Source organism: Alosa alosa, chromosome 12 (assembly GCF_017589495.1).
Source record: "Alosa alosa isolate M-15738 ecotype Scorff River chromosome 12, AALO_Geno_1.1, whole genome shotgun sequence".
Classification (NCBI taxonomy): Eukaryota; Metazoa; Chordata; class Actinopteri; order Clupeiformes; family Clupeidae; genus Alosa; species Alosa alosa.
Window position 1 is genome coordinate 13,839,832 of NC_063200.1, and position 9,613 is coordinate 13,849,444.

Sequence of the window (9,613 nt, forward strand, 5' to 3'; positions counted from 1 at the left end):
TCACTCTGGGAGCGTTTTCGCCAGACCAGGACGTGATCAACCCCATCAGCTGGCGCAGGCAGGCTGCGTAAAACAAACAGAGGGGCGGACTCTCCATTATTACTAGATCATATGTCTTCTATCAACTATAACAGGGTTAAAGACATCCACGATCAAAGATGTAGGCCCATCCAGTCCAGTCCACTCCACTCATCTCAGAGTTTGGACTTTCCTCCACAGACCTTTTCAGCTAACATTATATAATTAGCGAGTACTAATAAAGCATCAAGATATGATACAAATATCCCATCACATGCATGAAGGTCACGTCAGTGAGAAACACTAGTGAGACCTGTCATGACACAAACACAAACATAAACATGTGCCCACAGCATGAGCTGCTCTGCAGGGTCCAGCCTGGGAGTTTGGTGCTATGACCTGGCCTCCAGCAAGGTGATGGTGATGTTTTTGGTGTGATTTGTTTGTTTGTCTGTCTGTAAACAGGATTACACAGAAACTATCGGCCCGATTTTCGTGAAACTGGATGGCTAGTGTAGCATTGGCCAAGGAAGAACTAGAGTGCCCTTCAAGTTAGAATTCTAACTAATTGTAATTCTAGAATTAGAATTAGTTATTGTTAGTTAGAATTAGTTCAAGTTAGTTAACAGAAGCCTACTTGAGACACAAAAAGACTGCATGTCTGGGCTGAGCAAACATGAACACAGAAAACAGCGACGGCAGTCCTAAAGAGGATTGGGTACAAGGATGCTTTAAGCTCTCCAGCCATTGTTCGGTGTCGCTGTCTATAAGCCGGTTCTATAACTCTGACATACTTTCAACAGCAATTAATTCACTGTGAACAAAACAATAGCTTTCTCTACAATGGCTTATTGTATTATCCTTTCCAGAAATCCCTTCAGCTTTTATCCTCATTAATACGCTTCACAAAGAAAAGGGACAATGGCTATCGGGTAAAACATAATACGTTTAACCCGCACCAAACAGATACATCTATCCAGGAAAAGGGTACCAGTCGCTCCGTGGCCGTCGGAGATGCAACGACAGCTCATATTTGTGTAGCAAATGTTATCGGTGACCTCTGATGGGCTATGCAAACTAACTGGCTTTTCTCTTGTTCATTTTCATGGAGAGTACTGAGATAAGTCACAACTTAACAAAACACACTTTAATTTAGGTCTCTTACACAGCCATTGATTTTAAAATACAGCGTAAACATGGGACTTGTTGCAATTTCACAGCTTCTCCGGATGTTCTCAGAAGTGCAACAATGTGCTACAATCTACCAGTGAATAACACACATTCTTCAGCACTCTCTCAGTAATCACAAGATGGAAGCTTCCCTGCAGGTGCCTTCGCCATAACTGCATGCCCCAAAAGCTAGATTCTAAAACAATGTACTGTATAATATACATAGCAATGGTTTGTTTTTAAAGTTCCCCACATTTATTTTCCAGATTATTAAAGGCCGCCAACTATATTACTAATTTACAAATGAGAAGGCTGACTACACCCAAAGTCCTTTATCAAGTCTCTGTTGCAACTGTGTGTGTGTGTACAATAAACGGCCTGAAGTTCATAACTATCACTATCTTTAATTGATCAGTGATGTCCTCCAACAATCTCCCATGTTGTCCAGGAGTAGACTAATCTCTCCAGTACTGAGCAGCTCTGGATTGCTACAGTATGTGGGCGATGTTACACGTCTAGCAGTGGAACCCCTGTGTGAGGAAGCACAGGTCAGCTGGCGACACGACTCTGACACCTCCCTCCGAAATACTCCAGTGGGTTTACACCTCAGCTAACGCCAGGGCAGTGCACGAAAACACACTCCGAGCAGACGCTTTGAACATGGAGACAGAAGCCTTCTTTCTTCTCTGTGTTGATGGAGCGATTGTGTTGTCGAATATAACCTGCTACATAGATATCTATCGGTGGAGAAGGAGATAAAAGAGGAATGTGTAGACGCCACCCTGCTTGTGCACGCGTAAAGAGCCAGTCTCGGAGCGTTCTGGAGGTCAGAATTAGACACTGATGTCTGCTACATCAGCCCACATACACACACACACACACACACACACACACACACACACACAGACAAACACACATACACACACACACACACACACACACACACAAACATACACACACACACAGAGACACACACATACACATACACACACACACAGAGACACACACATACACACACACACAGAGACACACACATACATACACACAAACATGCACAGACACAAGTTGACTCAGGAATACATCATAGTTCATACAGACGAAGACACAGTAATTCAGCACATACCATATAAGTGCATGAGCCATTTATACTTATATCATTTATATGACTAAAAATAGTCTACCTAAGCTTAAATATTTTCAACAAGGCCACTAATGGACTTTCAGAGACACTCCAGTGATGGCTCTAGGAGAGAGAGGTGGTGGGAGACTTAGTGAAAGTTGGCTCCAGCCTGCCACCTGCTGGTGAACAGATAGATGTGTGGAGAAAAGAGTCTCATGTACTTCATCTGCACATTATAAATACAGTAAGTATTCACCACTACGCACCCCTGAATTAAGTATAAGTATATAAAATTATAAATACTCTTTTGATCCCGTGAGGGAAATTTGGTCTCTGCATTTATCCCAATCCGTGAATTAGTGAAACAAACTCAGCACACAGTGAACACACAATGAGGTGACGCACACACTAATCCCAGCACAGTGAGCTGCCTGCAACAACAGCGGCACTCGGGGAGCAGTGAGGGGTTAGGTGCCTTGCTCAAGGGCACTTCAGCCGTGCCTACTGGTCAGGGTTCAAACCGGCAACCCTCCGGTTACAAGTCCGAAGCGCTAACCAGTAGGCCACGGCTGCCCCTCAATTAATACATTAACAGAGGGGTTCCCAACCTGTTTTGGCAGGTGACCCTATTGATGTTGTCACAAAACATTGGCGACCCCAAACATTCACAACATGAGAGAGAGTGCATCTCATCTCTGTTGTAACATCCAGTTGAGAGTGGTATTTCCACCCTAATGTCCTAGCAAGCTAATTTGTTTGTTTGACTAACTTGCCTGGTTGTTTTGCTTCTTAGATAGATAGATAGATAGATACTTTATTGATCCCCAGGGGAAATTCTTTGAAGCAATCAAAGTAGCAAAGTTGTGTTGCTCAACTTTCAAAGAAAAGCACAAGTCCAACTCCTCCAAAGTTGACGCCAACGCCGATTCAAACAACCGCTCTTCGTTCGCCATAGCCACCTTCCTTGTTGTTCACCGTCGCAGGGACTGTCGTTATCCTGTTAAGCCCGCCTTTAAGACTCTCTAACAAAATAGAGCGCTGTGATTGGATGAGGTCCACGGCGTCAGCCAATAGAAATCCCTATGGTTTGATACTAGACGTACAGGCTGAGTAAATTAATTTGCCGCCGCTAGGGTGCGTCTAGATTTCTAGGCTACCAATCATGTGGTGTAATGTGAAGACATCGTGCCAATCATGTGTTGTGATCTCGCCGCTGGAGCAAGATTGGTGTCGTGAAGCCTTGCGCACGTGCAGTTCGACCCAAAGACTGTGCCCGATGAGTGCTCATAAAACGTTGGTATATGGCCGCCGAGTGGAGGGACTTGCCTAAAAGGACTTTGGTCATACTCAATTCTAGTCAGAATATGAGTCTGATACTGCTCCATTGGGACGTAATTATGGGGCGTGTTTCAACCGATACAGGGGGGGAATGCCTCTGCACTCAATTGGATAGACCTAACCAATCAGAGCAGCAAAATAGCTTACAGTGAGGTGTAGGAAGAAAACACACGAACCAGGTAAGCTATTTTGTTCTTTTTGTTCTTCTCCTATATCCCCTCCGTTTTTAAACGAGGGAACATGTCGCAATGCAACAGCGCTGTTTTCCCTTGATGAAAGTGAAACCACGAGTTTTCCCACATCTCAACTTTGGCCAAAGTTTTCAGAAATAATCGTTTTCAGTGATAAGACCTCATTAAATAATATGAATTTTCAATATGGGGTCTTAAAAGCCATGTATCCTTCTAGCCACAGCGTTTTTGTTTCAAACATAAGCCTAATCTAAGCGTGCTCAGATGACGTGATAGACCAGACGCTGTTGCTCACCTGTCCATCATCGTAAAGCCTGATTTGATTGGTCCGCCTGATATAGGGCGAGCATACTTCCACCACAATGAAGCAATGCCAGACTGAACTTCCCGACCTCAGTTGTGGGCGGGACTAAGTTCGGAATGGCACCCAGGCAATTATTACCCATAATGATCTCATGCGGGATGTCTAGGTTTGTTTTTAGGCTACATAGTTAGATTGCCATGAAGGATCTGATTAGTTACTTAACTTGGATATCATGGGGGTTTTCATATTTTTTTATATATATTTATGTAATGTGCTGGTCAATTGTAAGAAACCCAATATCTCAGCCGACCCCATTTGAACTCCAGGCGACCCCACATGGGGTCCCAACCCTAGGGTTGGGAAACGATGCATTAACACATTGATGTGAATTATGGATGAATATGGATGAATAATAACTGTCATTTGAAGTTAAAGATAAAATAAAATCTATGAAAACACATTTAACACATTTAACAGTTATGCTGTTCAGAATTGTAGCGGTCAGTAAAAGGATGCTTAAAAAGGCAGGTTACACAGACATGTTTTAAATGACAACACATGATATACATGACACGTAGATGATGGGTGCGGTGAAGCAGCGGTAATGTCACCGCATAACGGTCCGTCTCCCGGAGTTCAATTCCTGAACTCACCGCCAATGCAAGAATATGTCGCTTTGGATTAAAGTCAAATTTAACTTTAACTTCTGCATGACACTTCACCACGGGTTACGTGGGCAACAAGGCCGTGTAAAAACAGGGCGGGATCGGGACTGACCTCACAGCTCACTCTCATGAAAGGACTGTGCGCCTCCCCTCTGATCTGAGCACCCAAACAGCGACCATCTCCTGACCAGCACTGAGGCAGTTCAGGGACAGATCAGGCCCAGATTTGGGCCGAGATCAGCCCCGAGGCAGGGAAGTGGCCATGGGAGGCCTCTGCCTGCGGCTGATACTAGAACAGATTAGCAAGCAGGTCTGGGCCATATCAGGACCAGGTCTGGGCCAAAGTCAGTGATCCGTATTTGACCTGCTGAGGCCCGGTAATGATCAGTCCATTTCACTGCAGGGCCTGACGATCAGTCTGGCTTGTGCACTCAGTGTGTGTGTGTGTGTGTGTGTGTGTCTCCCCTCTGCATCTGCTGCCTATTGAGATGCAGAGAACTGTGAGCAATCTGGGGGCGGGAAATACCCCTCTGTTGATATAAAATCTTACCGTGACTTCCTCACACAAGGGACAATTACACAGACCAGTGGGCTACACACACACACACACACACTGTACACACACACACACACACACAAATCTACTACCCTGGGCTACTCTGACAGCCACAGCTAGAACTATCACCGATGGAGGCCGTAACCAGAACCAGAACTGGCAGAACTATGGGATCTGAACTAGAAGTAACACTAGATCACTAGAACGTAGAACCGCACTGTCAATCTGCCAGAACAGACACCCTGGTCTAGAATTACAAATAAATGAAAAAACTAACAACTTGGACCAGGGGCTTACACTACACCACTGACAGCACAAGTAGCCTATCAGTGTGGGAATAAAGCGTGTGAACTTGAGGAAGGTCCGTCAATATGCTGACCGCAGCATTACTCATCTAAGGCCCCTGTCCGTGGGGGACGGCTCTGAACATGTTAGAGTTAGCAATCAGACAGTGTATATAGTAGGGCTGCACAATTTATACATTTTTAATCAAAATTAAAAAAGGATGCAATTAATTGTGCAGCTCAAAACTCTGTCCCAGTGGTTAATCTTCACATCTATGATTATTACATTTACATTTAGTCATTAGCTGATACTTTAATACTTTCATATTTCATGTCATCCTTCGTGTGTGACAGACAGTGAAGCTCACCTAACATTTAGTCATTAGCTGACACTTTTTTTTTAAAGTATATTTTTTGGGGCTTATTATGCCTTTAATGATAGGACAGTGGAGAGTGACAGGAAGTGAATGGGAGAGAGAGTTGGGGTGGGATCCAGAAAGGACCGCGGGGCGGGAATCGAACCCGGGTCGCCGGCGTGCCCCAGCCAGTTGCCCCACAGCTGGGGTCATTAGCTGACACTTTAATACTTTCATATTCATGTCATCCTTCGTGTGTGACAGACAGCTCACCTAACAGGGGTGTTGTGCTTCTTGTGCACTAGGCTTGCTCACTGATCAAGACCTCCTGCACCACTGACAGAAACACTGATCTGAATTGGAACGTACAGAACCCAGCCAGTGTCCTGTCCTAGGCTAACTACCCGAATGGGCCGCCCACATGAACAGAACCTCTGACTGACACTCGGCTGACCTCACTGGGGCTTGTCCACACCCACTCAGCCCACGTTCAGATCTCCAGCCGTCTGCACACAGACACACACACACACACAGGACCAGGACTTTCACTTCCTACTTTGCCTGGCCGGGGCGGGGTGTGTATGGGGTGACCTCATGCTTCGGGCTCCAAGCAACATAAATACCAGAGGAAAGGGTGGAAAACACACACACACACACATGATGCAATCCACATGCAAGGGCAGCCTTATATTTAGTGTATGTGGGTTGGCGACTCTCTTCCAGGTTACCAGAAAGTTCCAATAGTTCCTATCCATTCACTGAAAAAGAAAGGCATCCCGAGTCATGTGGTTCCCTTTGTGAGTGATTCACACATCAGCTCAGCTAGCACCACGTCATCATTACGCCCCGGAGTGGAGTATGTTAGACATCACTTTGTGACCGGTCAGACAGTGAGAGGCCTTTGTGAGAATCTGTGAGTAGGCGAGAAGCCCTTCACGCAGTTCCTGCGTATGAATGCTTCACTCAGTCCCCTCGTGTTTGGGAGATAACTGGCCGCAGGGCATGTTATCTGTGCAATTTGATCTTTCTGGGATTCACTCATTGGAGGGAAAAAAAGGTGTTCATGGATTGTTAAGGATGCTTGGTGTTAAGACACTGAACCTTTCATCATCATGAGGTAATCTGTCTGTTTACTAGGAACTCTCCATCTAATACTTCCAAATGGAGTCATCTCCGGTTCTTCAATGAGACTGGCCAAAGAACATTTAAGGGTTCTAGAACGCACCCTTTCCTAGACCCAGTGATGTCTGTCTTGCATCCAAGACATAAAAAACAGGGTAACATGGCTAAGGCAGTGAGTGTGTCTACAGTAATGATGTGAAGCCAGGCAGTTGCATGTTATAGGTCTACTGAAACTGACTGCACCTAACGTAGACAGCAGGTGACTCTAAAAACATACTTGGACTTCTTGCGGTCTGTACATACCGCATCCAGGCCAGACCGGAGCCAGAACACAACCAGATCAGAGCCCAACCAGTACCAGAGTCGTTTGCCATCGGTCATGTGAGCAGTGCATGTGATAGACAGACGTGTGGAGTGGAGAGTGAGGCATGCTCAGGAGTGAGAACAACCTAGGCCAGTCTCACACACACACACACACACACACGTCACACACCACACACACACACTCTCCATCACCTCAGACGCAACATCAGCAAAACACAATGATGGGAAACCAGGCTTCAGAAAGTATAAGTCCTACGGTACCACATATTTATTTTAACCATTCACTAAACCATCTGCTTCTTATAATCTCAACTCTTCAGCCAGGTTGATAAGAAGTAAAATCACCTGTTTTAGGTTCACAGAACCAATACAATGGTTGTGTACAAGGTAGGACTTTTACTTTTTAAAAACATCTGTGGTCTACTCAGCTTCCACTGCTAACAATACCATCAAGGCCCCTTCAAACGTCTTGACAGGCAGCAAGTGATGACAGAAATGATTATGCAGCCGGATTCTTTGCAGACTAATTGCAGTCAGTCAGTGCTTGTCATTGCAGTACACGGAAAGGAATTTGGAAGTTTGAGCCATGTTTATTAAAGTTTTAAAACATCTGAAAGAGATTTGGGGGGATGTAATCAGCAGTTTAAGTTAATTACGTCACGGCCATTCAATTTTAGCTAGTTTCCATTCACACAACGTGTGCTGTCCACTGCATTTAGCCATAAAGGTTCCCATGGATTAACACACATTCAATAATAAGATACATAGATACTTTAGTGATCCCCAGGGGAAATTCAAGGTCTCAGTAGCATACAGACAACACACACACATTTATATATATAAAAGTATATAAAAGTATAAGTCTTTCACTCCTCGCCCAAGAAGAGAACATTTAACGTCCACAGTTAGCGTCTGCATAGCACAGCTCTAAGCCGAGGAAGTGTACAGCTTTTCATGTCTTATTTGTGACCCGTCACGCCATGCGGCTGAACACTCAACACTAATGAGTGCGCAATGAGGCTAACTGACATTTACCCAACAACACCGAAATAACTGACCTGGCTAGTGGCTACTAGGCATGTAGGCCTACTCTTCATTTCCAATGTCCAATCTGACTCACTTCTTCCGTAACCAAGAGTGAGCAAAGAAAGAAATACTAGGTAGGGAAAATATATCCATCGTTTTGCAAAGGCATCCATGTGACAGAGAAGCGGCAACAGAGTCGAAACTGTTTTCTGCGTTCCTAAATAATGCGCATAGCGTAGGCTACTTTGGATTTACTGTGTGGCAATTTAAATGGCCTTGTTAAAGAGAGGATATTTAAATAGCTCATATGAGCGGCTGGATGTGGCCAACGAAGTTTGCAACTGCACGGCAGGTTTAGTGTAAGATAGTGTTGCATCCTGATGCACACCACATCTGGCTATCTGGAATAACCTCCCGTTATAACGAGATAATGAAACTTCTAAGGATTAACTTTCAGAAGCTCGGACAGTTGACCATCATTGATGGACTTAATTCGTATGCCCCATACATTCCCCTCTACATCGTGCGTAAACTCCTTCTACGCCGTCGTGTAAGTTAACCGAAGGCGGTAGGATAAGCAGAACAAAATGTGAGAAACAAAACTTTCAAAAAACATGACCTACCTTTCAAAACGTGGGTTTCCAAGGAAGTCCCTTCCCTCGAAACATATGCGATAAAAGATTGAATTGATAAACAAAACAAGAAACCTTCAGGCGACAATGTAGGCTAAGTCTGAACGCGAAAAGAAGTTTGAGTAGCTACGTCAAAATGTGCCGGAGTTATGGAATAAAGTCCATTGGCCACGATAGTACCCCGGCCAAGCGATGGGAGGGTAGTTCATGCCTCTTTAAGGTAAAAGGATGTTTTGTAATATGTGGCGTATTCGGCCTCGGATAAATGGGAAATGAACGTACTTCCCAGTGGGAATGTATGCTTGGAATCTGCCTTAAAGACACAGTTTGCTAGCAAAGTCATAATTTGCAACAGCGCCAGGAGATTCCAGACATTCTCAAAGGGAATTATTTTCTATGGTCTGAGTTTCTAGACTGGTACAATTTGTGGGAGCGTCATGGTTGTCAAGTAAAGCATACATTGAAATATAGAGGTGAAACATAATTGTAGAACAATTTAAACTCATC

The 9,613-nt window shown here is 44.6% G+C and overlaps 1 protein-coding gene across 1 annotated transcript in view; it reads right to left on the reverse strand.

The window, feature by feature from the left end:
- The window catches only part of tacc1 (transforming, acidic coiled-coil containing protein 1), a 52,431-nt gene extending 43,182 nt beyond the window's left edge, over positions 1 to 9,249 (reverse strand). The window contains exon 1 of the mRNA XM_048258175.1: positions 9,098 to 9,249. The gene's annotated coding sequence lies outside the window, so the exon portion shown is untranslated. The remainder of the gene's footprint in view (positions 1 to 9,097) is intronic.
- Positions 9,250 to 9,613: the final 364 nt, after the last annotated feature.